The sequence below is a fragment of the Salvelinus sp. IW2-2015 genome, linkage group LG5, assembly GCF_002910315.2.
Source record: "Salvelinus sp. IW2-2015 linkage group LG5, ASM291031v2, whole genome shotgun sequence".
Lineage (NCBI taxonomy): Eukaryota > Metazoa > Chordata > Actinopteri > Salmoniformes > Salmonidae > Salvelinus > Salvelinus sp. IW2-2015.
Window position 1 is genome coordinate 5,940,351 of NC_036844.1, and position 6,021 is coordinate 5,946,371.

At 41.4% G+C, this 6,021-nt stretch overlaps 1 long non-coding RNA gene across 1 annotated transcript; it reads left to right on the forward strand.

Annotated features, from left to right (window-relative positions):
* The first annotated feature begins 930 nt into the window (after nucleotides 1-930).
* Nucleotides 931-3,129, forward strand: LOC111963837 (uncharacterized). The gene is made up of 3 exons (XR_002877304.2): nucleotides 931-1,014; nucleotides 1,870-2,001; nucleotides 2,107-3,129. It is a non-coding gene; the product is annotated as an uncharacterized lncRNA (long non-coding RNA).
* Nucleotides 3,130-6,021: the final 2,892 nt, after the last annotated feature.

Sequence of the window (6,021 nt, forward strand, 5' to 3'; positions counted from 1 at the left end):
GACAGTTAGCAATAAGGCTTCTGGAAGGATAACAAAAATCATAACTCTAATTATCATCATACTGAGACATTCCCTCATTAGTATTATTAGGAGTCAACATATCAACAATCATGGCGATAGTAACATCTGTWACTCTTAAAAACTCTGTTGCTGCTTCCACAATGATCTTCAACTTGGCAGYTATTTTTTCCACWAACACAGTCMGGTTGATAATCTTTCCAATGAAGSCTATAAAGTCAATCTGATTAACTATTAAGGTGTCCTTTGAAACAACACATTTGTGAGAGCAAGATTTCTRAACAGGTCTTGTATCCGTGTYWGGACCAACATGAGCAACATTTCCTACAGTAGGTCCACTTATTCCAGGAGTAACCCTGTTATCTCCATCATTCTGCCTAATAGTTCCACCATTCTGCCTTGCAGCCTCTGCATAAGAGACATTATGAGTGATTTTATATTTTTTGGACTCTTTCTGCACCTGGCATCCACCAAATGCTGCACTGTGTTCCCCCCCACAATTACTACATTTAACTTTGACATTGTTCCCACGTTCACCATAATCATGTTCCCCTCCACACTTAGCATATATTTTCTTTATTTTGCACAGATCCGCTACATGTCCCATTCTTTGGCATTTAAAACACCTTAATGGAGGTGGGACACTCTATCAGTGAAAGCCAGGAAGCCCATCTGTACTTTCTTAGGTACAACCTTCTCAAACATTAATAATACTGACAGACTTTAACTTCTCTTCCCCTCTTTCTTACTGAAAAACCTTTAATTAAGCTTCAATCACTATGCCACCCTCTGCATTTATATAATCTATAGACAGACAGTGGAACCCCAGAAATGACTGTATCCAACCACCATCGCCCGTTTGACGTGTGGTCCAATCRTATTCGCCCTTTGACTTTAGCCACCGCCCCAACTCGAATTTTCAGAAAACWAACGGCGGCCATGACACTTTTCCCGCATCCTATCATTGTTTACATCACACGGAGAGATAGTTACAGAGTAAGTATATTGCATAAGCTTGCATGAAATCGATTGTAATGTTATTGCTACATCTGTGAAGTTGTAAAAATGGAAAAGCGAATTGTAAACATTATTATACAGTGTGATCTCTGGTGTCAACTACCTATGATGCACGAACAGTAGCATTGGTTTCGGCATCGGTAGCTAACTTTACCGGTTGAATCAGCCACCGCTTTTCTGCATTTTCAATCATATTTTTACAATCGTAGCTATTTTAATGCACACTATCGCTTAAATTCGTGCTTTGATTTATGTTATAAGACGTCTGTGAAGTTGTGAGATCGTGTGCACGTGACGCAGGCTACAGTACAGTACAGTAATGTTATCATGCTACAGTAGTTTATTTTCGGTTCCAGTGTATGACACAGGTATATTGAACATGTATGTGGCAGTATCAGTCATGTATTAGCTAATACATGTATTATGTTAGCTAGTTTAATGCTGTTTGGTAGGCTATTCAATTCCCTTGACATTCTGCAAGCGTGAATACTTTACAGTAAGGGATGATATGCATTGCGTTAGTCTTACTATTTGCCCGTTAGATCTCACATGCATTGAATGCTAAACAACTTTACTACATGTTTTCCATAAATGCAGTGTGTACTTTGCAACGATGAAAACGCTTCCATGGTGACACTCCCGTCCTGTATCTGTCATATAGGCCTATGCATTCTTTGTCCTATAGCTAGCTAACTAAATCTAGTAGCTGTCACTTACCATTCATGCTGCTGCTTGGCTGTAGATTTGCTCTCATGGTGTTGAGAATGATTAATACTGTAGCTGTCACTTATGTAWTCTCTGTATGTATTATGTATGAACCCTTGGACGTACAAGTACCACCAGCGCTCGCTCCTGCCTCACGGCCGGCCTGCCCTCTGTGATCTACCCCAGGCTTCTGTCTTTCCCCCGGTGGGGTGAAGACTAGCAGAAGAGGGCGATGTCCTTCTTGCCTCAGAAAGTGCTGGGGTGAGTTTTTCTATAATAAATGATACGCTTAGAAATTGTAATTGAATATTTGCTAATATTGGGTTGACTATTAGTAGTTTAACACTCTCTCCCTCTCTCAACAAGCATCAGCAGGGGTGGATTGGCTGGACGCTGTTGACCAGGAGCAGCATGGGGAGTTTCCAATTCAGCACTGACTTGCTTGAGAGACACCAGACCAACGTTGGTCCAGTGTGAACTGGCGGCCAGCAGTGGATTGCCCGACCGCCTTCTTTGCATGTCCACTGTTCCTCTGGATGCCCCTTTGTATGTAGGCATTTACACTGACATGCCCCCAGCCTGGGTGAGGGCGTAATTCGTCACAGACTTGCTTGAGACACCAGACTAACGATGGTCCAGTGTCCAGTGTTGTTTTCCACATTTTGTACAGGTGTGGCATGTGGTGTGAGCTAATGTTCAATGTTCCCCTCCTGTGAAAATGTACAGTTATTTATTTTTGCAGACTTAAATAAATAGTTTTTAAATTAATTACATTTCCGTCCAGTTTTCGGTCACAAGGCACCTGTCACTAATTTAGTAAAAAAAAAAAAAGAAGGGGTATACTAGTCAGTTTTACAACTGAATGCATTCAACTGAAATGTGTATTTCACATTTAACCCAACCCCTCTGAATCAGAAAGGTGCAGGGGGCTGCCTTAATTGACATCCATGTGCAAGGAACAGTTGGTGAACTGCCTTGCTCAGGGGCAGAACAACAGATTTTTACCTTGGGGATTCGATCCAGCAACCTTTCAGTTACTGGCCCAACACTTTAACCACTATGCTACCTGCCAGTGTTTATCTGACTAGATAAAAAAATATATATCATAATTATGTCTCCCCTTGCATAGATATATTACACTTGTTAACACCATTGGTCAGCTAGGAGAAATTAGAATAGGTAAGCTTGAGTTGAAGATGAGTGCAATAAATCTAAGAGATGGTGAAAGTTCATTTTCAACAAGGTTGCATAATATTGATTTTCGATATGTAAAAACAGTAAACTCAGTTATCAAGGTTTAAAGGGACCAATATGTCTGAATGTTTGATCACAAATAAATGTGCCACTCCTATCCAGAATATTAGGGTATTTTCTGGTATAGCGTACTATGATTGGTTTACTTCATGTTTGTTTGATTAAAAAAATATTTAAAAAAGAGACAGAACTATTTAAGTCTTTAGAAAGAATATAGATCAAAAGCTATGGTTGATGCCACTTTTTAATCCATAGATCTACCAGAAGAGGGCATCATTGTATTGTAGAGAGTAAACGACTTGCCTTACCTTCTCAGTGGGAATTATCCTGCTGCATTACAGCCACCTTTTTAAAGTCTACAAATCACCTATACTACACTCTTTACATTCACCAGACAGTGCCTTCGTAAAGTATTTTGTTACATTACAACCTTATTCTAAAACGGATGGGGGGGGAAAAGAGTCCTTAGCAGTCTACACACAATACCCCATAATGACAAAGCAAAAACAGGTTGTCAGAAATGTTTGCAAATGTATTAAAAATATAAATACCTTAAGTATTCAGACCCTTTGCTATGAGACTCGAAGTTGAGCTCAGGTGCATCCTGTTTCAATTGATCATCCTTGAGATGTTTCTACAACTTGATTGTAGTCCACCTGTGGTAAATTCAATTGATTGGACATGATTTGGAAAGGCACACACCTGTCTATATAAGGTCCCACAGTTGACAGTGCATGTCAGAGCAAAAACCAAGCCATGAGGTCAGAGAAATTGTCCGTAGAGCTCCGAGACAGGATTGTGTCGAGGCACAAATCTGGGGAAGGATACCAAAACATTTCTGCAGTGGTGAAGGTCCCCAAGAGCACAGTGGCCTCCATCATTCTTAAATGGAAGAAGTTTGTAACCACCAAGACTCTTCCTACTGATAGCTGCCTGGCCAAACTGAGCAATTGGGGGAGAAGGGCCTTGGTCAGGGAGCCCGATGGTCACTCTGATAGCTCATGAGTTCCTTTGTGGAGATGGGAGAACCTTCCAGAAAGGTTCCAAATCAGGCCTTTATGGTAGAGTGGCCAGACGAAGCCACTCTTCAGTAAAATGCACATGACATCCTGCTTGCAGTTTGCCAAAAGGTACCTAAAGACTATCAGACCATGAGAAACAAGATTCTCTGGTCTAATGTAACCAAGATTGAACTCTGGCATGAATGCCAAGCGTCACTTCTGAAGGAAACCTAGTACCATCCCTACGGTGAAGCATGGTGGTGGCAGCATCATGCTGTGGGGATGTTTTTCAGCGGCAGGGACTGGGAGCCTAGTCAGGGTTGAGGGAAAGATGATCAGAGCAAAGTACAGAGAGACCATTGATGAAAACCTGYKMCAGAGYGCTCAGGACCTCAGACTGTGGCGCTGGTTCACCTTCCAWCAGKACAACGACYCTAAGCACACAGCCAAGACGACRCAGGAGTGGCTTCGGRACAASTCTCTGAATGTCSTTGAGTGGCCCAGCCAGAGCCCAGGCATGAAACTGATCAAACATCTCTGGAGGGACCTGAAAATAGCTGTGCAGCAATGCTCCCCATCCAACCTGACAGAGCTTGAGAGGATCTGCAGAGAAGAATGGGAGAAATTTCCCAAATACAGATGTGCCAAGCTTATAGCGTCATACCCAAGAAGACTCAAGGCTGTAATCGCTGCCAATGGTGCTTCAACAAAGTACTGAGTAAAGGGTCTGAGTACTTATATAAATGTCATATTTCAGTTTTTAGTAAACATTTCTWAAAACGTGTTTTTTCTTTGTCATTATGTTGTATTGTGTGTAGATTGATGGGTGGGGGGTGTAATCAATTTTAGAATTAAGGCTGTAACTTAACAAAATGTGGAAAAAGTCAAGGGGTCTGAATACTTTCCGAAGGCACTTTATATTAATTTGTATGTCATGAATCTTTAAGTATGTTTGCCGTTATGTGCCTCGGTTTTCAGAATTTAAAGGCGCCCAATAGAGGTCAATGCTATGGAAGTCCAGAGAGGACATWTGAATAAATAAATTCCCTCGTTSTGTTGAGATCATAACTTATTMTTTATTTCATGATCACGACATAACAGAAGTTGTTTTGTTGAGATCACGAGATAAACTCTATAAATCGGTGGAACGGTATTGATAATAGAGTGACGGTATGGCTGAGGCGGCAGAGCTCATGGTGGATCAGTATATACGTTTCTATTGATTGCTACACTAAGGGATGGTACATTTCATGTTAAGATCAGGCTTTCATTTGTGTTTGGAGCTCATTATCAGTTTATAAATTAGAATGTTGGCAAGCTAAATGTCCCTTACCTTGAGCTAAGAGCTTGTGGGGCATTTAAGCCCTCATGGGGCATTTAAGACCTGAACAATGCCTGACAAGCAGCCCTGTCTCCCAGGCTGTGTGCCACCTCCAAGACCACAGCCTTGGCTAGTCTTTTGAGCGTACGAGCTAGCTAGCTAGTTATCTATGCTGGTTGTTAGCTTSCAWAATTGATATGTGTATAAATGTAAGGCAMACTTCATRTTTTATGGATAATATTAATATTTACAGAGTGGGAAAAACGTTTACAGAGTGGGATCAGAGCTCCATTACTGACAGGCTGATCAGATTGACAGGGTGCTTCATACGTAAAGCTCCTTGCAGGCAGATTAGCAGTCAATGCATTATGTATATGATCTGAGTCTGCTATTGAATCGGATCAGCCTGCCAGAATAGAGCTCACCTCCTGGATCAGATATGCATCTGCCTATAAAGTACTTTGACAGCTAATCTGCCTGCAGGGGCTTTACCTTTGAAACATCCTACAAGGCAGCATCCTGACTTATCAGCTACTGAGGCTGAAAGTGAATATGATCAGCTTGTCAGGAATGGAGCTCACCCACTGTAAATGTAAATTTTATCCACAAAACATGAAGTATCCCTGATGATTATACACATAGAATTTATGCAAGATACAACTAGGGCTGTGGCGGTCATGACATTTTGTCAGCTGGTAATTGCCA